Source organism: Crocuta crocuta, unplaced genomic scaffold (assembly GCF_008692635.1).
Source record: "Crocuta crocuta isolate KB4526 unplaced genomic scaffold, BGI_CrCroc_1.0 scaffold333, whole genome shotgun sequence".
Classification (NCBI taxonomy): domain Eukaryota; kingdom Metazoa; phylum Chordata; class Mammalia; order Carnivora; family Hyaenidae; genus Crocuta; species Crocuta crocuta.
This window is the reverse complement of record NW_027532856.1, coordinates 1849761-1872959: the sequence shown is the minus strand read 5'-3', so window position 1 is coordinate 1872959 and position 23199 is coordinate 1849761. Positions and strand designations below refer to the sequence as shown.

At 36.2% G+C, this 23199-nt stretch overlaps 1 protein-coding gene across 1 annotated transcript in view; it reads right to left on the bottom strand.

Moving 5' to 3' along the window:
• The window catches only part of BCAS3 (BCAS3 microtubule associated cell migration factor), a 586605-nt gene that overhangs the window by 512680 nt on the left and 50726 nt on the right, over positions 1–23199 (bottom strand). The gene's annotated exons all lie outside the window — the stretch shown is intronic.

Below are 23199 nucleotides of genomic sequence, written 5' to 3'. Positions count from 1 at the left end.
CTGATACAACTACTTAGCTTTGCCCACTTACAACAAAAACAGCTTTAGACAATATTTGAACATATAGATAGACATGGTTGTATTCCATGAAATTTTATTTGAAAAAAAATGGAACCAGCTGTGGCCATGTCTGCCAGCCCATGCTCCATGTCAGCATCTATACTGGAGTGGTGGTTCACAGAGGGGGCAGAAGGAGGTTGTGCGAGTGACATTTAATGGGTAGAAGCCAGGGATGATGCTAGATCGATAAAATTATGCAAGAAAGACCTTCACAACAAAGAATTATCTGGCAAACATGTCAACAGTGCTGAGAAACTCTGCCTCACAGTGATGGAAATTGGTAAGCTATAGATTCAAAAAACAACATGAAGAAATTTGAAAACATGTTTAAATAAGAAGCCAAAGCAAAAGAATGGATACTCTACGATTCCACATATATTAAGTTCAGAAACAGGTAAAATTGAGCCATAGAGTTCAGGGGGATGCATATTTATGCAGTAGCTTAACAAAGAAAGGAACTATTCACCATAAAACTTAAAAATGGTGATTGCTTTGAAGAAGGAAAGGAGACTGAATGGAATGGGTCACTTGGGGGCTTTGGACTTGCTAACAATGTTGCAGTTCTTGTCCTCAATGTTGCTGAAAAGGTACTCGTGTTATACTGTGTATGTATCTTAAACTGTATATGTTAAACTGTATATCTGTCTTATGTACTTTTCTAAACCTATTATAATTTACAATATAACCAAAAAGTTATTTAAGTTAAATTTGACAGAAGGGAAGATAAATTTAAGAATTCCTCCCCCAGGGGCACCTGGGTGGCTTAGGTGGTTGAGCGTCTGACTTTCGCTTAGGTCATGATCTCGCAGTTCATGGGTTCGAGCCCCGCATCGGGCTCTGTGCTAACTGCCAGCTCAGAGCCTGGAGCCTGTTTCAGTCTGTGACTTCCTCTCTCTCTGACCCTCCCCTGCTCACACTCACTCTTTCCTAGAAATAAATAAAAAAAATTTTTTTTTAAATTAAAAAAAAATAATAATAATAATTCCTCCCCCNAGAAAGAATGAAATCTGGCCATGTGTAGCAACATGGATGGACCTTGAGGGTGTTATGCTGACCGAAATAAGTCAGGCAGAGAAGGACAAATACTATATGTTTGTATGTATAGGAGGATTAGGAGGAACTTAATGGAGGACCGTGGGGGAGCAGAAGGGGGGAAATAAGGAGGGACAGGGAGGGAGACAAACCATGAGAGACTCTTGGATGTTGAGAATAAACTGAGGACTGATGGGCATGGGGGAGAGGGGGAGGGGGATGATGGGCATGGAGGAGGGCACTTGTGGGGATGAGCACTGGGTGTTATATGGAAACCAACTTGACAATAACCTATTTGTAAAAAAAAAAAAAAAGAAAAGAAAAGAATTTCCTTGCCACCAGAGATGTGGGAAATGAGCATAGACCCCAGAAAACCACTCGACCTTTCATGTCTTTCCTCGCTCTTCTCCAATTTGTCTAGAAATAGCTAAATGTGGTCTACAAGTAACTGCAAATAAAGTTGACCTGACAATTAATTATAATATCACACAATTTGGTTCACTATAAAATAAAGCTATTTGGTAACAAAAAAAATTAAAAAATAAAAAAAATGTAAAAAATTAAAAAAAGAATTCCTCCCACAAATTTAGAACAAATGGAAAATAAAATAGAAAAAGAAAGATTAAATAAGAAAGTTATAGATGCCCAATATCTAACTTATAAGAGTTTCAAAGAGAGAGAATAAGAAAAACAGAAGGAAATTATAAATAAACAATAATACAACAATTTTCCAAAACTGAAGAACATAAAGCCTTGTACTCTACCCTCTATGCACACAGCAGAGAGCATGATGCTATAAAAATACAAGTCTGATTGATTTAATTCTCAAAACCCTCTACAGGCTTCCCATCTCATTCAGAGATGGAAAATAAAAGCCAAACATACGTATAATGGTTTACAAGTCCTACATGCTTTGGTTGATCATTTATTTCTCTCTCACCAATCTCTTAATATCCCTCACCCTTTATGTCTCACTAGCATCCTCTTTGAAGTTACCCAAATATGCAAACAATCTTCCCTCCTTAGGATCTTTGTACTCTGCCTGTAAAGGATGACTAAGTTTTTCAAATCCTAAAGTTATGTAAATGAGGGGCACCTGGGTGGCTCAGTTGGTTAAGCATCCAACTCTTGAGCTCAGGTCATAATTTCATGGTTAATGAGTTCAAGCCTTGTGTTGGGCTCTATGCTGACGGTCTCTCCCACTCTCTGTCCCTTCCCCTCTCAATAAAATAAACGTACATATATACATACATATATAAATCCAGATAAATGAGTGATTTCTAAAAAATAAAATTTAAATAAATTTAAATTTAAAACTAAAATTTTTAAAAATAAAATTTAAATTTAAATAAAAAAAGAACCTTTGTTGTTAAATGAATACACATTTAGGACTGTCCTGTCTTCAATGAACTGATGTTTTTGTCATTATGAAATATCCCTCTTTATCCCTGGGGATACCTGCTATTAAATCTCTAAAGTCTTTACCCAATATTAATATAGCCACTCCAGCTTTCTTACGATTAGTTTCTACATGGTATAGGTTTACCACCTGATTACTTTAAATGTATTGGCATCTTTATATTTAACATTTATTTGTTATAGACAGCATATAACTAGGTCTTGTCTTTTTTTGAATTAACTAAATCTTGTTTAATATTCTATTTTATCCCTTCTATTGTCTGATGAACTACATTTATTTGGTTTTGTTATTTCTTTCCTTCTGTTTTTTTTTTCTTGCTCTAATGATTGCAGTATGTGTCTAAGTTACTTCACTCATCGGGGAAATACAAACCTAACTTCAAATAATATAGTGTTTCATATATAACACAAGACTCTCCTAACAGTTTATTTTTGTTTCTTTCTTTTTCTTTTAGAGAGAGAGAGAGGAAGAGAGAGAGCACTGACCAGGGGAGAGGGGCAGAGGGAAGAGGAGGGAAACAGAAAAGGAGTGTGTGAGAGAGACAGAGAGAGAGAGACAGAGACTATCTTAAGCAGGCTCCATGCTCAGTATCGAGCCTGATAAGGGTCTTGGTCCCAGAACCCTGGAATCATGACCTGAGCTGAAATCAAAAGTAAGACGCTCAACTAACTGAGCCACTCAGGCACCCCAAGTATATTTGTTCTTTAAACCACTGGTTATCCTAATATGCTGCTCATTCTTAATTTCCAGTTCTTATTTAAGGCAAAAACAAAAACGAAAAAAATAAGTAGGTGGTGTGGGTTTCTTTTCCTTTTGTGAAGGTTAGCCTGTTTTCTAACTAGGTTATTCATCTGGTTGAATTCTTGACAGAAATTTCTTTGTGGAACACGATAAAGGCAATAACAGAAGGAGGACAGAAAGAATTAAAAATATGATATTCAACGAGATAAGCATAGAATTTTCCAGAATTATGTAAAGGCAACAATCCTGTGATCCAATAAGCTTGATAAATCTCTAGTAGAATAAAAAGAAATTCACACTTAGAAGAAGGCCTAGAAACACGTATACCAACCGTTAATTAATTCACTAATAAAGAAAGAAATGGAATTCTTGCAAAGAAATATACATGTATAACTATACATAATTCATTTTTATAAAATTTTTTTTTTAATTTTTAAAGACTAAGAAAACAGATGAGAACAAGACAGAGACAACATAAGGAAATATGACCCAAGTATAAGATAGAATAAATTCAAGGAGAAAAACAAGGAGAAGAAGGAAAACTCTTTGAGAGATGACTTCAAATCCTAAAATAAAAAAAATTATTTTTAATATGGTGGTAAAATTATCTTAAAGGGCCAACATTTAAATTGTTTCCATGTATGTCAAACAAAATATCTATAGATATCCTATAATTAGCTTAGGAGTGTATCTCAAAAAATGCCACATCTAGCCACAACTCTAAGAAAGATGTAAAGAACCCCAACCTAGAAATTAGAAGCAACAAAGTTGTTAATACACTCTGATCACCAACTATATCATCCTTTGACACTCTGAGTGGCTACAACTTATAACAGGAAGCTCTAGGCCATCTTGTTTAAAAGGAACTATTTTCTAAATAAATTATCTAAAAAATAGTATTAAAAGGCCTACTTTTGGGGTGACTGGGTGGCTCAGTCAGTTAAGCGTCTGACTTGGTTCAGACCATGGTCTCAGTTAGTGAGTTCAAGCCCCACATCAGGCTCCCTGCTCTGGGCAGAGTCTGCTCAGATCCTCTGTCTCTCTCTCTCTCTGCCCCTCCCTCCTTCCCTCTCAAAAATAAACATTAAAAAAATTAAATTAAAATAAAAGGCCTCCTTTCAGCCCCAATGAATTTCTGTGTATGAAAAGCTACCTAAGTGTTAAAATGACAAATGTCAACTTTTTAAAAAATATTATTCTTTTCCCTAAAATGCTATAGTATACCATGTTCCAATAACCATGTCAGAGCCTATACATTAATTAGTCACCAAGAATACTTTTTACTTTTTTTACTGAATAAAAGCTCTATTCCCATATGCTCCTACAAATATGTTTACAAAAACTAATATCTAAATGAAAAAAGTTATTAGTTCAAGGACTTATTACACACAGCATAGTTTCAATGAATTCATTCACCACTATTACTTAACATAGTACTGGAAGTCCTGGCCATAACAATTAGACAACTCCAAGAAATAAAAGGCATCTAAATCGGCAAGGAAGAAGTCAAACTTTCATAATTTACAAATGACACGATACTCTATACAGAAAATCTAAAAGATTGCTAGAATTGACACACAAATTCTGTAAAGTCACAGGATACAAAATCAGTGTACTAAAATCTGTTACATTTCTATATACCAAAAATGAAGCAGTAGAAAGAGAAATTAAGGAATCAATCTCATAACTGCACCAAAAACCAGAAGATACCTAAGAATAAACCTAACTAATGAAGTGAAAGACCTGTACTCTGAAAACTATAAAACACTGACGAAAGAAAATAAAGAGGACGCAAAGACATTTCATGCTTAAGGGTTGGAAGAACAAATATTGTTAAAATGTCTATACTACCCAAAGCAATCTACACACTTAATGCAATCCCTATCAAAATACCAACAGCATTTTTCACAAAGCTATAACAAACAATCCTAAAATTTGTATGGAATCACAAAAAAAAAAAAAAAACAAATAGCCAAAGCAACCTTGAAAAAGAAAGCAAAAATGGAGGCATCACAATTCCAGACTTCAAGTTATATTACCAAGAATACTTTTTAAAGAGCATCACACCACACTTGCATGATTTAGACAAACTCTATTAGTAGTGATAGAATAATGTGTTTAGAATCAAGGCACCATTAAGATAAATTAAAAACACTACTACTATATTAGACAAAAAGGTACTGCAAAAATTTATATTTAGGTATAAACTACTTCATCCTGGTCAAATACCAGGATTGTTCTTTTTACATGATAGGTAATGATACACTCACAGAGAGATGTAAAACCTCTTATACTACCCAGAGATCAACTAAATCAACGAATAAACTTTGGGGATTTATCCAGTTCCTTTCAGGATTTGTACACTGCAGGGAAATAAATCTTGCTGAGTGACACAGAGTTCTTGCTGAGTAAGCACCAATTTCCCCAAGTATAACAATATCTGAGAAACGAGAACCAAAACACAGAGTATCAAAGTTAATAATATGTAGATGGATCTCTATTACTATTACTTTGTGCCAAAATATTCCTGAGGAGGGGCGCCTGGGTGGCTCAGTCGGTTAAGTGTCCAGCTTCGGCTCAGGTCATGACCTCATGGTTTGTGGGTTCGAGCGCCGTGTCGGGCTCTGTGCTGACTGCCAGCTCAGAGCCTGGAGCCTGTTTTGGATTCTGTGTCTCCCTCTCTCTCTGACCCTCCCCTGCTCGTGCTGTATCTCTCTCTCCGTCTCAGAAATAAATAAAAACATTAAAAAAAAATTTTTTTTAATCCCTGAAGAAAGAACTCTTTCATTTGAAAAGAAATGATTAATTGGACTGCATTTAAAATGGGATGATGTGGGGTGGGGGAGCCACAGATAGAAGAAAGTATTTGTAAATTCTACAATCAACAAAGGACATGAATCCAGAATATGTAAGGAACTCCCTAGATTCAAAAGTAATTAGCAAAAGACACGAATAGACATTATCACCCAAGATGATACAGGGATTTCAAGTAAGCATATGAAAGACATTCAACATCATAAGCTATAAGGAATTTGAAGAGTGATTAGGAATGTGAAGAGTGGTACTACATAAAACCACAAAATAAAAATTTTAATCTTCAAAAACCAAAAGGTAACAACCAAGAAAGACTGCAACATAGAAAAAGGAAAAGAACATTTCAAAAGAAGTTGGTTGAGGATACAGGAGAGTTTGCAGATAAATAACTTCCAGAGGGCCTCATCAAAAAATTTCAGGAGTTGGGAGAGCAGTGGAAGGAGAAGGGGAATTAAGAGAGAGATCTGAAAAGTCTGAAAAGTGAATGCTACACGGAAGGAGTGTAAGGATGAGAGATGACCTCTAGGCTTCTGACGGCGACTGAGTAACACAAGAATAAAGAACACGAGGAATGTAGTTCCCATGGGCTCAAGACAGTGATGGCAATACTGTGAGTATAGTGTGAGAGGAGAAGGAGGAGATGGCGAGACGGGAAACACTAAGAATTCTAGAGCCACTATTTCTCTCCTGTCGGTAGTGGAGTGGAGGTCACGGGGCTCCCTCTTGAAACTTGCTCATTTTAGGGGCGCCTGGGTGGCTCAGTTGGTTAAGCATCCGACTTTGGCTCAGGCCATGATCTCACGGTTCGTGGGTTCGAGCCCCACATCAGGCTCTATGTTGACAGCCAGCTCAGAGTTGTTTTCGGATTCTGTGTCTCCCTCTCTCTCTGACCCTTCCCTGCTCACAGTGTCTCTCTCTCTCTCCCTCTCCCTCTCTCTCAGAAATAAAGTAAAACATTAAAAAAAATTTTTTTTAAGCCTGCTCATTTTAGCCACTTTATCAGTAAAAAAAAAAAAAAAAACCTTTTAATTAAACATTACTTTTCGGATGCCTGGCTGACTCAGAAGAGCATGAAGCTCATGATCTTAGGGTTGTGAGTTCGAGCCCCACACTGGGTATAGAGATTACTTTTAAAAAATTATGCTTTACCTCATATATCCTCATGAGAGTTCTGTGAGGTAGGTTTAAAAAGGATATTGGGCACCTGAGTGGCTCAGTCAGCTGAGCGTCCGACTCTTGATATCAGCTTTGGTCATAATCTCGCATTTGTGGGACTGAGCCCCGCATCTGGCTCCAGGCTGACCATGGAGCCTGCTTGGAATTCTCTGTGTCCCTCCTCCACTCACACACACACTCTCTCAAAATAAGTAAACATTTAAAAAATAAAAGTTTAAAAAGGATATTATTTACATTTAAAATTTTGATATACAGGTCAGAAGATTATTTTGAGGTGATACCGCAGTGGGCCTTTCAATAATATGAATAAAAATACCAAGAATAGGTATTAGCTCAATACATGCAGTCATTCTTCTTCATGAAAATAAAAGAAAGAGAGGGAAAAAAACACACACTTTTAAAACAAAAACCAATTGAATACTACTAAATTTAAAACATTAACAAATTAAGGAATGTATCCTTATGCAAAATGAATAAATAAATAAATGTCTCAAGGTAAAATACATAGAGAAAAATAACCCTCCCTTGTATTTCTTTACTCTAAACTTGTAATTCTCATTTCTGATTTCCATTTCTGCCTTAGTAAAGTCTGCCATATTCAGTTTCTTTGCATGCTTCTTTCTCCTCTCCATCTAGGAAAATGAGTGCAAAGAATTATACCATTAATAATCCTTGGTTAACTTCTTTTCAATGGTAAATGCTTGAAACTTCTCCGTATGTTTTAGTAATATCTAAACACCTATGAACCCATCACCCAAAATCAGAAGTAAAATATTACCAATAACTTCCATTTACTTACATAGATTCATACACTGTCACTCACCCACTACCAGGTAGCCATTCACCTAAATTTTGTGTCCTCACTATTATAGACATATACACCCAGAGTTGTATTTTTGTTTTTCACATTTGAAGCTAGAGGTTTGATTAGTTCATGTGGCAGCTGTTGCTGTTAAATATAAAGCTATATAAATTCATTGTGGCCTCAAATTAGATTCTCTCCATGTTACACAAGTGAAAATAATGGAAATTCAAAAGTATTCCCAAAGTAACCCCATATATGCATAAAAACTGCAAAGCACAGTAATGGCAAAAAGAGGGAAACTTTCAGTGAAACCTAGGATAAACACTAGGTGCCAAGAAGATACTTCAAATGATAACAACTAAGGCTCAATCCTCTTGTTTTTAAACTAAAAGCATCACAAGCAAAGGGGGAAAAAAAGATGCCATTCTCTGAAAGCCAAGAATCACAGTAGTCCCTTGGTGAAGGTAAAAGGGAAAGAGAAAGTTTACTACGCTTCCTTTATCTATTCATGAGATCAAAAGAAATAAAGGAATCCCTTGGTGTTTTTATCATTTTCTTTTGCTACTGCATCCAGGACCAGAAAGAAGAAAGCACAATTAAAGCTACAATACCTCTAAAAATTCCTGTATAATACTTGCAACATTTAAAGGATCTGAGATTCAAAAGATACATTAAATTTTAAACTACCTTACAAATAAAATCCAAATTCAATTTATTTCTTTGCTTCATTTACACAAATTCACATGGAGCTTTTACTATGTAGCAGGTACTGCTCTAAACAATCTTAAGAAAAACTATCCAAAACTTAGAAATAAAGCAAAATGCTGAACTTTCACATCCAGCTATAATGAAGTAATGGGAGTAGATTTACCCTCCTGCTGGAAAACTTGTAACAGATAAAATGTATGAAAAGACAGCTTCCAGACATTGAACAATAGGCAGCATGGGACAGTAATCCTCGAGACAAGGGAGCTCTATGAATGTGCCAACATACTAATTTATTTAAGTACATCCAATGGTTGCTTTTGCACTATTGACAGCAGAGGTGAATAGTCATGACAAATACTACATGGCCCACAAGCCTAAAATATTTCCTATACGGCCCTTTAAGAAAAGGTTTGCACACCCCTGCCTTAGAGTAAAGGCTGTTCCAGGCACTCCAAACAAAAATTCAAGTAATTTAAGTCAAGTAGCCCAGACTATGCCCCAAAATACTTAAAGAAATACTAACAACAGCCCTGAGTGACATAAAATTCAGTGTGTGGCATCCAAACATATATTTCAAGATACACAAATAAGCAAAAACATATGACCCCTATAAGGGGACAAATCAACAGAATATTGTGATATTTAAACCGCTATGAGAGAAGCACCAGGGTAGCTCAGTCAGTTAAGTGTCCAGCTCTTGATTTCAGTTCAGGCCATGATCTCACAGTTCATGGCATCAAGCCACATATCTTTCTCCCTTTCTCTCTGCCCTGCCTCTGCTCACACACACATGCTCACATATTCTTTTTCTCTCTCAAAATAAATCAACATTTTTTAAAGACTGTTATCAGAAAATACTTCATTTATTCAAAAGAGCAAAGTGTGAGCACGTTAAGGACACATGGGAGACCTCACCATACAGATAAACACACACACACACACAACTAAAAATGAAAAATGCATCCTCTAAGGTGAAAAATACATTGGATCAGTTAATAATATACTAGATAGTTCAGGACAAAATTTAGGAAACATGAAGAGACAGCAATAGAAACTACTGGAAACACAAAAGGAGAGAAAAGACTGAAAAAAAATGAACAGAGCATCAGTGAGCTGTGAAACAGCATGAAGTAGGCTAAAGCAAAGAAAAGAAAGAAAAAATATGTGAATATGCTCTGGGAAAGATGACACTGTCAAGAGAATAAGATAAGCTGGAGAAAATACTTGAAAATATATATATATGATATATATCTCACATATGTGTGTATATATATACATACACATAGATAGATGATAGATAGATAGGTAGGTAGGTAGATGATAAAGGACTGTTATTTAAAATATACAAAATACTTTTAGAACTCAATAGTAAAAAAATGAACATCCTGGGCTAAAGAACCGACAGATATCTTACCAAAGAAGATATACAGATGGCAAATAAGCATATGAAAAAATGCTGCTTCACAACATCATTATTAAGGAAAAACAAATTAAAATGAGATACCATTATACAGCTAGTAGAATGGCCAAAATTCACAACATTGACACCATCAAATGCTGGCAAGGATGTAGAACAACAGAAACTCTCATTTCAGAAATATATGGGAACTCTCCGTACTTTCCACTCAATCTTTCTGTAAATCTAAAACTGCTCTTAAAAAATAAAGTCTATTTCAAGGGAATCAAGAGCAAAAACAAACGATTGGGACCTCGTCAAGATTAAAAGCTTCTGCACAGCAAAGGAAACAACCCACAAAACTAATAGGCAACCAATGGAATGGGAAAAGATAGTTGCAAACAACATATCAGATAAAGGGTTAATATCCAGAATCTATAAGGAACTCACCAAACTCCACACCCAAAAAACAAACAACCCAGTGAAGAAATGGGCAGAAGATATGAACAGACACTTCTCCAAAGAGGACATCCAGATGGCCAACAGACACATGAAACGATGCTCAGCATCCCTCCTCATCAGGGAAATACAAATCAAAACCACACTGAGATACCACCTCACGCCAGTCAGAGTGGCTAAAATGAGCAAATCAGAGAACTCTAGATGCTGGCGAGGATGTGCAGAAACGGGCACCCTCCTACACTGTTGGTGGGAACATAAACTGGTGCAGCCCCTCTGGAAAACAGTGTGGAGGTTCCTCAGGAAACTAACAATAGAACTCCCCTATGACCCAGCAATAGCACTGCTAGGAATTTACCCAAGGGATACAGAAATGCTGAGGCATAGGAGCACATGTACCCCAATGTTCATAGCAGCACTCTCCACAATAGCTAAAACATGGAAAGAGCCTAAGTGTCCATCAACAGATGAATGGATCAAGAAGATGTGGTTTATCTATACCATGGAATACTACATGGCAATGAGAAACAATGAAATCTGGCCATGTGTAGCAACATGGATGGACCTTGAGGGTGTTATGCTGAGCGAAATAAGTCAGGCAGAGAAGGACAAATATCATATGTTTGCACGTATAGGAGGATTAGGAGGAACTTAACTGAGGAACAAGGGGGAGAAGAAGGGGGGAAATGGTGGGGGAAAGGGAGAGAGGCAAACCATGAGAGACTCTTGAATGCTGACAAAAACTGAGGACTGATGGATGTGGGAGGGAAGGGGGAGATGGGCATGGAGGAGGGCACTTGTGGGGATAAGCACTGGGTGTTATGTGGAAACTAATATGACAATAAAATATTTGTAAAAAAATAAAATAAATAAAAATAAAGTCTATTTAAGGGGTGCCTGGGTGACTCAGTCAGTTGCGCATCCAACTTCGGCTCAGGTCATGATCTTGTGGTCCATGAGTTAGAGTCCCACATCTGGCTCTCTGATGACAGCTCAGAGCCTGGAGCCTGCTTCAGATTCTGTGTCTCCCTCTCTCTCTCTGCCCCTCACCTGCTCACACTCTGTCTCCCTCTCAAAAATAAATAAACATTAAAAAAACCATTTTGGGGTGGCGCCTGGACGTCTCAGTTGGTTAAGCATCCGACTTCAGCTCAGGTCATGATCTCGCAGTTTGTGGGTTCGAGCCCTGTATCAGGCTCTGTGCGGACAGCTAGCTCAGAGCCTGGACCCTGCTTCAGATTCTGTGTCTCCCTCTCTCTCTGACCCTCCCCTGCTCATGCTGTCTGTCTGTCTTTCTCAAAAAAATAAATAAAACATTTTTTTAAAAACCATTTTTATAAAAAATATATTTAAATTTACACATAATCAATTTTTTAATATTTACATAAATAATTTTCATAACTCCTGTTTTTGAGAAACCACATACTACTTTCCACAGTGACTACACCATTTAGTGCCTTTACTAAACATATGGGTTCCAATTTTTCCNGAAACAGGCTCCAGGCTCTGAGCTGGCAGTCAGCACAGAGCCCGACGCGGGGCTCGAACCCACGAACCGCGAGATCATGCCCTAAGCGAAAGTCGGACGCTTAACGGACTAAGCCACCCAGGCGCCCCTGTTTCTTTTTTTTAATAATAGCCATCCTAATGGATATGAAGTGTATCTCATCATGATTTTGATTTGCATTTCCCTAATGATGATGTTGAAAATCTTTTCATGTGTTTTATGGGTCATTTTTATACCTTCTTTGGAAAAATATCTATTCAAGTCATATGACTATTTTTAAATAAGGTGTTTTTGTTGTTTTGAGATTCTTATACAATATGTGAAATGGCATAATGTTACTTGAAGATTGGCTGTGATGAGTTAAAGACATATACTATAAATCCTAAAGAACCACTGAAAACAAGATAAAGAGACATAATTAATAGATACAACAAAGGAAATAAAGTAAAGATATAAAAATATTCAATCCAAAAGAAGTCAGAAAAAGTGGGAAAGGACAACAATGAACACATAAGAAAAAGAGAAAATAGTAAAATAACAGATTTAAATCAATTCCCATTGACACACAAATTAAACGTAAAAGACAATGAAATAGTTGATAAAAAAAAAAAGAAGCCCCAATTATAATGCCTACATAAATGCATTTTGCATATAAACAAATCCAAAAATTAAAAGTAAAAAAAAAAAATCACAAAAAATATATCATGCCAACACTAGTTCTAAAGAAAGCAAGAATGTCTGGGGCGCCAGGGTGGCTCAGTTGGTTAAGCATCTGAAACTTGATTTTGGCTCAGGTCATGATCTCATGGTTCATGGTTTGTGAGTTCGAGCACCACATTGGGCTTGGTACTAACAGTGCTGAGCCTGCTTGGGATTCTGTCTCTCCCTCTCTCTCTGCCCGTCCCACACACGTTCTCTCTCTCTCTCTCTCTCTCAAAGTAAGTAAATAAATAAACTTAAAAAGAAACAACAAGAAAGCAAGATCATCCATAATAATAACAGAAAAAGAAGATTTCAGAGCAAGGAATATAACCAGGGATTTCAGTAACAATAAACTGATCAATTCACAAAAAGACTTTTACCATCCTAAATGTTTTTGTTCCTAATAACAGAGTGGCAAAATACATAAAGCAAAAACTGATAAAATTACAAGAAGAATACTCAAACAATATTATGTAAGATTTCAACACCCTTTTCTCTACAATTGACAGAATAAGCAGAAACACAACTCATAAGGATAGAGATGCATGACGTAAGGTAGACCATATTCTGGGCTATAATACAAAACACTTAACAGGATTGGAATCACATAAACTAGGTCTTCTCAAGGGATTACATTAGAAATCAGTAATAGAAAGACATCAGGAAAATCTCTGAAAATTTAAAAACAAAATAGCATCCTTTTAAATAAACCACAGGTCAAGGACAAAATCACAGGGTAACCTAGAAAATGTGCTGAACTGAATGAAAAAAGAAACACAACAATTGTAAACTATTTTTTAAAAACTCAATAAACTAGACATTAAAAATGAAGTTTAAAAATATAAAAACTTTTGAATATTAAAGACATGTGCTCTTGGGACACCTCGATCACTCAGTCAGTTAAGCGTCAACTCCTGGTTTCAGCTCAGATCATGATCTTGTGGTTTGTAGGTTTGAGCTGTCAGCTTGGAGCCTGCTTTGGAGTTTCCCTCTCCTTCTCTCTCTCTCTGCTCCTTCCCAACTTGCTCGCTCGCTCTCTCTCTCTGTTTCAAAATAAATACATAAACTTTAAAAAAATTTGCTCCTGGAAAGTGTGAATGTATTCTCTGTGGGAGGAGCTGATAATGGGGGAGAATACACATGTGGGGGGTATAAGGGAAATCACTGCACCTTCTGCTCAATTTTGCGGTGAACCCAAATATGCCCTAAAAAAAGGAGTCTTATTTAAAAAATCCCATTAGGGCAAGTCACGCAAAGGAACAAAATTTTTGTACATATTTTACCTGTATCTAGACTATATACAGAACTTTTACAACTAAATAAAACACTATTAAAACATGGCAATAAATTTCAATAGTTTTATAAAAACAATAAAATGGCAAATGTACACAAGAAAGATGAACATCACTAGTCATCAGGATAACTGGAACACTACTACTGGTGGGAACGCAAAACAGTATAGCCACTTTGGAAAACAGCTGGGCAATTTCTTACAAAGATAAACCTACACTTCCTATATGACCTAGTATGACCAAGTAATCTCACTCTTACTCAAGAGAAATTGAAACATATGATCTCCAAGCAACTCTTCAGAGAAGATTTATGCATGAGACAAAACTGGAAACAATCCAAACGTCCATTCATTGGTGAAAGAAAAAACAAACTAGTATATCTAGACAATGGAACACTACTCAGATTTTTTTTTAAGGGCATGAACAGCTGAAATACACAACATAGATGATTCTCAAAAGCATTACGTGAAGGGAAAGAAACCAAGCACATATAAATGGTACATATTCCATTTTTTCAAATTCCAGAAAGGCAGAAAAAAGAGTGACATAAACTCTATTAGTCATTGCTGGTGTGCCAGGTGTGGGAGGTAAGGGGCACAAGAGGACTTTTGTTATACACAACCTTATTAAAATATAATTCACACAGAGGCACCTTGGTGGCTTAGTCAGTTAAGCATCCAATTCTTGATTTCAATTCAGGTCATGATGCACAGTGGTGGGATGGAGCACTGCATCACCAAGGAGCCTGCCTGGGATTCTCTCTCTCTCTCCCTTTCTCTCCACTCCTCCCCTGCTTGCGTGCACACACACATACTCCCTCACTCTTTCTTAAAATAAATAAATAAACATTTAAAAACATATGATTCAGGGATGCCTGCGTGGCTCAGATGGTTAAGCATCTGACTTCAGCTCAGGTCATGATCTCATTTAGTGAGTTCAAGCCCACATTGAGCTCTGTGCTGTCAGCTCAGAGCCTAGAGCCTGCTTCTTCCTCTCTCTCTCTCTGCCCCTCCCCCACTTGAGTGCTCTCTCTCTCTCTCTCACTCTCTCATTCTAAAATAAACTTAAAAGAAACCTTTAAATATATATATTCTATTTAAATATATATATGTATATATATTAAATATATATATACACATATATATATAATTCACATCAATATATTTCACCAATGCAATGTGTAAAATTCAATGGTTTCTAGTATATTTACAGAGTTGTACAACCATTACAACTTTTTTTATTTATTTTGAGAGAGAGAGACAGAGTGGGTGAGGGAGGGGCAGAGAGAGACAAGGAGAGGCAGAGAGAGAGAGGAAGAGAGAATCCCAAGCAGGCTCTGTGCTGTCAGCATGGAGCCTGATGCAGGGCTCAAACTCACCAACAGCAAGATCATGACCTGAGCTGAAACCAAGAGCCAGAAGCTTAATCAACTGAGCTACCCAGGCGCCCCAACAACTAATTAATTTTAGAACATCTTCATACCCTCAAAAAGGAAATCCTGTGTACATCAGTAGTCGTTCCCCAAATTCTCACAGTCACCTAACCCTAGGCAACCAGTAATGTGCTTTCTAACTCTACAGATTTGCTTACTCTGGATATTTCATATAAAAGCAATCAGTAATTTGGAGCCTTTTGCAGCAGCTTTCTTTTACTTAGCATGATGTTTTCAAGGTTCACCTTGCAGTATATATCCCAACATCATTTATTCATAGCCAAATAATACTCCATCGTATGGTTATACCACATTTTCTTTATCAGTTAATAGACATTTGGGTTATTTCCACTTTTTGGCTATTACAAATAATACTGCTATGAATATTCACTTGAAAGTTTGTATGTAGAGGTATGTTTTCATTTTTATTGGCTACATGCCTAGGAGTAGAATTTCTGGGTCAATGGTAACTACATATTTACTATTTCAAGGAATTGCTAAGCTGTTTTCCAGTAGTTGTACTATCTTAACATTCTAATAAATAACATATGAGAGTTCCAATTAGTCCACATCCTCACCAACACTTGTTATTACTACCTCTCTTTGCATGCAAGCCATTTTAGTGGGTGTGAATAGGGAAAGGGAAATTTTCCATGATAGGAAGACTTTGTATTTTGATTGTGGTGGTAGTTACATAACTCCATCCAAAGCTCAAATTATATACCCAATATTCATAAGGTGTGTTGTATGTAAATTATTTCTCAGTAAAGATGAATTTTTATTTTTTTTAATGTTTTATTTATTTTTGAGAGAGAGATAGAGACAGTGTGAGCAGGGGAGGGTCAAAGAGAGAGGGAAACACAGAATCCGAAACAGGCTCCAGGCTCTGAGCTAGCTGCCAGCACAGAGCCCGACACGGGGCTCGAACCCATGAACCGTGAGATCATGACCTGGAACGAAGTCAGACACTCAACCGACTGAGCCATTCAGGCACCCCAGTAAAGATGAATTTTTAAAAGGCTAACTTTATAATAACTATACTTAGAAAATTATGAGTTTTCACTTTCACACCTAGGAACATGTTATGATAAATGAACACTGATTTCCAAGACCACAACTTGTCCAATTCACTAAGACAACCACATTCTTCTTTACAGTTCTACAGTAGAAGCATTTTAGCTGTTCTGATAATCATCAGCATCTCCATTACAAGTTTGTTTATTTGGGTCAGAATCATTAAGCTCCCATGTAATTTAGTTGCTTCATGTTACACCTTTGTTTTTATCTGATTCGAGATATCCGTCACTAACCCTTTTGATGTACTTTTAGTAGTTTATACCAAGTCCTATAAAAGAGAACCAACATTTCTTTTCAACAGTTGATTTAATTTAAGGTGAATGTAACTTGAATAGACTACAGCTGTTTCTGTGACATACTTTATCCTGACAGCTTAAAATTTTAAATGTAGTTATGGAGGATAATGGCTTTTCTATATATTGGTGCCCAGATGGACTCTTTTAATTGCTCTTCACCCTTAGACTAAACAACCAAGGACTTCAAATACAATGAAGACACTAAGACAACTGAAGATACTTTAAATTTTCAAAATGGAAGAAAATACAGAGAAACAGAGCTACTTTTTTACATATTTCAATGAATACACACTGTTTGATTTCTTCAGGCAGAAGCATAGCCTAGAAACACCTGGATTTGGTAAAAATGTTTCCCTTTAATCATGGAGACAGTGAGACCTAATGATTACGAGGCCAAGCTTCAAAGTTCTAATTCCAGTTCCACCAATCAACTATATGTCTTTATGCCAGCCACTTACTCTTTTTGAGCTCTAAGTCTCCTTACCTATCAAACAGGGTAATGGTACCTTTCCAGACTAGTAGCAAAGTGGTGATAATGTATATAATCAACCTAGAATTTCATTTGAAAAATATCAAGCGTTATTATTCACTTCATTTATAAATTTACTTCCCATCTTTTCTGTTCAGTACACTTCCCTCTCCCTACAGTCCTCACAGGAAAAGTCCTTAATTACTGGATTCAAATGGGTATAAACTGAAAATACTCTTAGATCAATGTCTCAAATTCAACACCATGACATCACCAAAACTAAAAAACTAAAAAAGCAGCACTTCTAAAACAGATATTCTCTCCTGGAAATTGTTGATCTTACCAAAAACATTCAAGAAATTTAAAATGAACAGAACACATGTTTCCAGTCATAATTTACCTAAATCACATGCTTAGCAAAATTTTGTAAAAACCTACAGGATTCCAAGTAGTAAAGGCCCCAATGATAAAGATGAGGTGTTACTAAAAAAGAATACACAAGGCAACCTGAGAAATAATTAGAGCAGAAAACACTAGGGAAGCCCTAAATCTCATAGTTTGGCCATTTAAAATGTCAATAAGCCTGTTTCCTCTTTGCAAAGTACTGGTGATGACTGTCAGCAAATGTCAGTTGGCCTACTTTTGAAAGGCTGCTGGTGTCTTGGCTGAATAGATTCTGTGAGTGTGTGTTTGTGTTTACAGAATTTATTTGTTTAAAGTTAGAATTTTACAGCAAAAAGATTACAACAAATCCTTCTGATGAATTTAATCAGAACTTCTGAATTCACACAGCTGAAAACTCAAACATATCTCCTTTGAATATGATCAAAAAGCCCATTTCAGTCATTTGAAAAGGATGAAACTGGTGGTTGTACATTATGAAAAAGTATACTCTAGGAGTGTGCTCTGAAAATTTATAAAAGTAAGCAAATGAAAAACAGTTTAACTTTAGAATTAGTCTACGTGTTTGTTTCTAGAAAAATAACTTTAGCCATTCATATCATAAAAAAACAGCAATGATTAGTATTTTTGACTGCCTATTCAGCTATTTACAATATTAGAAGTTTCAGAAAACACTTGGAATTTATATTCCAGTAGGAAACACTGTGTTGGATTTAGGGATTTTTTTTAAACCTTTAAATATTTTAAGGCGTGAAATTGTAAATTCCATGTATCAGAACAAAAAATAGTAATACCTTTCCAGAAATAAGTACAACCTAAAAGAAATAAGCCAAATCAGCTACCCAGTATTGTGGATGAGGGAACTTTGGCTCACAGACACTTGAGGAAACTTTTATCTCCAGAGTCCTTCTAGTCTCAGAAAAGATCCTGGCTTATAAGACTTAGTTCTAAAACATTCTCATATGAAGAAAGTTCAGGTACTCAGCACAGTGGACTTCTAAGGATAATGAGTAAGATTAAATCTGCATTTCTAAGAAATCTGATTCAAGTTTAAGACTAAAATAATCATCTTTCTCCATAATCAATAAGAAAACAGCAAGAATACAGGGCTAATATAACTTCTAATAGAATTACAAGCTCTATTAGAGTTAAAAACAGCATTATTCACTTGGTCACTGACAAATGATAAAAATATACATATACTTTACACAAAAGTAGAGCTCTAGTTCCTCTTCTATAAAATGTAGAATAAATTCATTTTGGGTAACTACTCATATTCCACATAAATATACAAAGCACTGCATAGAATGTGGTGATCAGATTGCTGTCTCCGTAATTCCAAAGAAATATATTACACTTTGGAAAACACCTTAGTAAAGGAGAAATTTCCCCAAAAACCTATGAAACACAGAAGTTGTCAAGGAACAACCAAGAGAATATAAAAAGAAAACAAATAACAAAAAAAATTAAATTCAACTTTCAAGAAAAGTCAAGATTTAAAGTTAGACATGGTTATAAAATATGCAAAGATTCTCTTTGCATGAAGCTAAAGTGACAGATTTCACTAGATAACATGACAAATGGCAAACTATATATGAAGTTCATAGGATACATATCCATAACATATTACTAATAATAATAATCAGGAGCTCGATCAATAAGAGCAAAGGGTATAAATAAGGTATTAGAGCAAACAACAAAAACGTGAAGATTTTCCACTCTTCCTAGCACTCAAAGACCAAAAAATTACAAATGAAGAGGGTTTTCCTCCATCAGATAAGTAAAGACTATATAAAGATTCATAATAGCCAATAAAGGACAGAGTTGGAGAAAAAAAGGAATTTTCATGTGCAGATGTCAGTATACTCTGAAAAGCAACTTTACAAAATGTATCACATTTTTACACGTATATATTTTTGACCCAGTAATTCATGTTTTTTTTTTACAAATAATTTGAATAGGATGAATATAATTTATTTTTTTTACAAATAGTTTATTGTCAAGTTGGTTTCCATATAACACCCAGTGCTCATCCCCACAAGTGCCCTCCTCCATCCCCATCACCCCCCCCCACACACCCATCAGTCCTCCGTTTGTTCTCAGCATTCAAGAGTCTCTCATGGTTTGCCTCCCTCCCTCTCCCCCACTATTTCCCCCCTTATTCTCCCACACGGTCCTTCATTAAGTTCCTCCTAATCCTCCTATACATGCAAACATATGGTATCTGTACTTCTCTGCCTGACTTATTTCACTCAGCATAACATCCTCAAGTTCCATCCATGTTGCTACAAATGGCCAGATTTCATTCTTTCTCATTCCCATGTAGTATTCCATCGTATAAATAAACCACATCCTCTTGAGCCTAAGTGTCCATCAATGGACGAATGGACCAGTAATTCCCTTCTAAGAGTTATCCTAATGGGCGACTGGGAGGCTCAGCCAGTGAAGCATCCAACTTTTTCTCAGGTCATGATCTCCAGTTTGTGAGCTCAAGCCCCTCATCAGGTTCTGTGCTGACAGCTCAGAGCCTGGAGCCTCCTTTGGAGTCTGTCTCCTTCTCTCTGCCTCTTTCCTGCTTGTATTCTGTCTCTTAAAATAATAAATGTAAAATTTTTTTTTAAAAAAGAGCTATCCTAAGAAAAATATTTCCTATATTTTTAAACTGCACATATACAGAAGTATGTAACAACATACCCTGCATTTTCACACTGAAGGGGCCCAGGACAATGTATTCGTTAAGAAATATCATTATAAAGTTTCAGAACACTGGAAATAAGACTAACATTATGCTAGTTCCCAGGGAAAAATAAGCCATAGACAAAGAAAAAAGGTATCAAAATGGCTTCAGACTCTTCAACCATAACACTAGATCAATGCCTTCAAAATTCTGAAGTAATATCATTTACAAACAAGTATTTGTTACCAAGCCAAATTAGCAATCAAAAATTAAGAAAGAATAAAGACAACTTCAGACAAACAAGATTTAGCACGCATTTTTTTTTCCGGAAGCTACTAAAGGACTTACTCCATCAAAATGATCACACAAAGCAAAATGGATGAAAGAGAGGGATGGGGTATTCTAGTTTCCATTACAAATTTTATGTGTTCAGTCACATGTAGGACTTCAGTGAAAAGGAATCTAAAAAAAATGATCAAATGCAACAAAAGTGATACATATGTAACTTCTGCATAAGAACACTTAGCTGTGTGAAATTATATTTTAAATCTAATATTATATTTTAAAAAGTAAGTATATTAACCAGGGACATAAAAGATCTATATGATGAAAACTATAGAAAACTTATGAAGGAAATTGAAGAAGACACAAAGAAATGGAAAAACATTTCATGCTCGTGGATCAGAAGAATAAATATTGTTAACATGTCATTACTATCCAAAGCAATCTACACATTCAATGAAATCCCAATCAAAATTGCACCAGCATTCTTCCCAAAGCTAGAACAATCCTAAAATTTGTATGGAACCACAAAAGACCCCAAATAGCCAAAGTAATATTGAAGAAGAAAACCAAAACGGGAGGCATCTCCATCCCAGACTTTAGCCTCTACTACAAAGCTGTCATCATCAAGACAGTATGGTACTAGCACAAACACAGACACATAGACCAAAGGAATAGAATAGAGAACTCAGAGTTGGACCCACAAATGTATGGCCAACTAATTTTTGACAAAGAGGAAAGAGTATCCAAAGGAAAAAGAGACAGCCTCTTANTCTAGACAATGGAATACTACATGGCAGTGAGAAAGAATGAAATCTGGCCATTTGTAGCAACATGGATGGAACTCGAGGGTGTTAATTCTGAGCGAAATAAGTCAGGCAGAGAAAGACAGATACCATATGTTTTACTTATAAGTGGATCTGGAAAAACTTAATGAAGGACCATGGGGGAGGAGAAGGGGGAAAAAATAGTTGGGAAGAGGGAAGGAGGCAAACCATGAGACACTCTTGAATGCTGAGAACTGAGGGCTGATGGGTGTGGGGGAGAGGGGAAAGGGGTGATGGTCATGGAGGAGGGCACTTGTTGGGATGAGCACTGAGAGGGGAAAGGGGGTGATGGGCATGGAGGAGGGCACTTGTTGGGATGAGCACTGTTATATGAAAACCAACTTGACAATAAACTATGAACAAAAAAATTTTTTTTAATTTTTTTAAATGTAAGTATATTATAGAAGAGAGGGAAATCTTTTTCTAATTAGTTAAATAAATTAAGTGTATTCAAATCTACTAGCAATGATAACTTTTATAGCTTTATACTCTTCCACAAAGTATTTCTACCTAGTAAAAGTTGAGAAAAGTGGGAAATTAATAACTGGCATAAACAAAAGAGCTTCCTAAATGAACTGAAGGCAGAAAAATCTGCCTCTCTGAATTATATACAAAAGAAACAAAGACATAGCAGTCTTTTAATAATAAAGTTGTTCTTGGGTCCAACTATCCAAAGAGAAGGCTGGCAAACCTTCCAGAAGAAGATGTCCAACAATCTTTCTTGTTAAGGGATTTCACCAAAACTCAAATGCAATAAAAATCAGAGCAAGAGAGTGAGTGGGAGGAAAGGAGAGACAGCTGAAGTGTGGATGTGCCACACGGCCCAACAGCAAGGAGAAAAATCTCTACATGACCTCAGGATGCTGTTGCTTTGTTACCTCCACCCTTCCCATTTCTTTTTTTTTTTTTTTAATGTTTTTTTATTATTTATTTCTGTGAGAGAGAGAGAGAGACAGCATGAGCAGGGGAGGGTCAGAGAGAGAGGGAGACACAGAATCTGAAGCAGGCTCCAGGCTCTGAGATAGCTGTCAGCACAGAGCCCAACGCAGGGCTCAAACCCATGAACCATGAGATCATGACCTGAGCCGAAGTTGGATGCTCAACCAACTAAGCCACCCAGGCACCCCCACCCTTCCCATTTCAATTAAGCAGATTTAATCGCTAAATTGATCCCTGACATTACTTACGCATATGGTTAGTGCATAATGCACTCAGTAGTAAACTTTAATAAACTGCATTCTCACCAGTTTAGAGAATTAATAGCTAAATGAAGTATTATAAGGAAGGTTATCCAACTTCTGGTAAACTTTAAAAATAGAATTAAAGTATTTTAATATGCTGTTTTTAAAAAGATTTCAGAGTATGCAAACAAGATTTAAATGGCTGTGTTTTCACTGCTCGTGCAAAAACATTACTGAGTGAGCACAAGCAAGTTAATGAGAAAACATATCACTAAAGAGTCAGGAGTTATTTAGGCACCCAAATGGTATATTTAATTTAAACACATATTTGATTTTTTAAAATAAAAACAAAACATACATAATATTTAAATTACAACATTAAGAAGTATTCATTTTTAAAGCAGAGATTAAGGGTCAAAAGTCCAAAACTGTACTTCTGAAATG